The sequence below is a fragment of the Triticum aestivum genome, unplaced genomic scaffold (genome assembly GCF_018294505.1).
Source record: "Triticum aestivum cultivar Chinese Spring unplaced genomic scaffold, IWGSC CS RefSeq v2.1 scaffold32098, whole genome shotgun sequence".
Classification (NCBI taxonomy): Eukaryota; Viridiplantae; Streptophyta; class Magnoliopsida; order Poales; family Poaceae; genus Triticum; species Triticum aestivum.
In genome coordinates, this window is record NW_025293029.1 from 1 (window position 1) to 1,033 (window position 1,033).

At 48.0% G+C, this 1,033-nt stretch overlaps 2 non-coding genes across 2 annotated transcripts; both read left to right on the top strand.

The window, feature by feature from the left end:
• Positions 1-51: 51 nt before the first annotated feature.
• Positions 52-170, top strand: LOC123178948 (5S ribosomal RNA). The gene has a single exon (XR_006489983.1). It is a non-coding gene; the product is annotated as a 5S ribosomal RNA (ribosomal RNA).
• A 372-nt stretch (positions 171-542) lies between these two features.
• On the top strand, positions 543-661 carry LOC123178949 (5S ribosomal RNA). The gene has a single exon (XR_006489984.1). It is a non-coding gene; the product is annotated as a 5S ribosomal RNA (ribosomal RNA).
• The last annotated feature ends 372 nt before the right edge of the window (positions 662-1,033 follow it).

Consider the following 1,033-nt stretch of genomic DNA (forward strand, 5'->3'; position numbering starts at 1 on the left):
AGTGGACCTGGGAGTGGCAAGCATAAGGGACGAAGGCGGGGGTAACATGTTGGATGCGATCATACCAGCACTAAATCACCGGATCCCATCAGAACTCCGAAGTTAAGCGTGCTTGGGCGAGAGTAGTACTAGGTTGGGTGACCTCCTGGGAAGTCCTCGTGTTGCATTCCCTTTTTAATTATTTTTTGCGCCTCGTGACAAACATATCGCATGTGCGCGATATATATTAAGCCCGTTATATTATTTTTGACATTTGCGATATGTTTTAGCTCGCTGCTCATTGGTCACGCGTCTAGAGGCGGCTTTGTGGCGCGAGGAGCGCGTTCTGAAAGGGGTAAAAAAAATACGTGTTGCTGCGGTATAGAGGGAGGGGTGGAAACCGTGGTAAACTCGTCTCCGTGTTTGGGGGGGGGGAGTAAGTAGTATATATAGGGCATTATCCATTATTAGGCAACGGTTGTAATGGTAGTAAGAATGACAATCATCTTGGCAGTGGACCTGGGAGTGGCAAGCATAAGGGACGAAGGCGGGGGTAACATGTCGGATGCGATCATACCAGCACTAAAGCACCGAATCCCATCAGAACTCAGAAGTTAAGCGTGCTTGGGCGAGAGTAGTACTAGGATGGGTGACCTCCTGGAAAATCCTCGTGTTGCATTCCCTTTTTAATTATTTTTTGCGCCTCCTGACAAACATATCGCATGTGCGCGATATATATTAACCCCGTTATATTATTTTTGACATTTGCGATATGTTTTAGCTCGCTGCTCATTGGTCACGCGTCTAGAGGCGGCTTTGTGGCGCGAGGAGCGCGTTCTGAATGGGGTAAAAAAATACGTGTTGCTGCGGTATAGAGGGAGGGGTGGAAACCGTGGTAAACTCGTCTCCGTGTTTGAGGGGGGGGGAGTAAGTAGTATATATAGGGCATTATCCATTATTAGGCAACGGTTGTAATGGTAGTAAGAATGACAATCATCTTTGCAGTGGACCTGGGAGTGGAAAGCATAAGGGACGAAGGCGGGGGTAACATGTC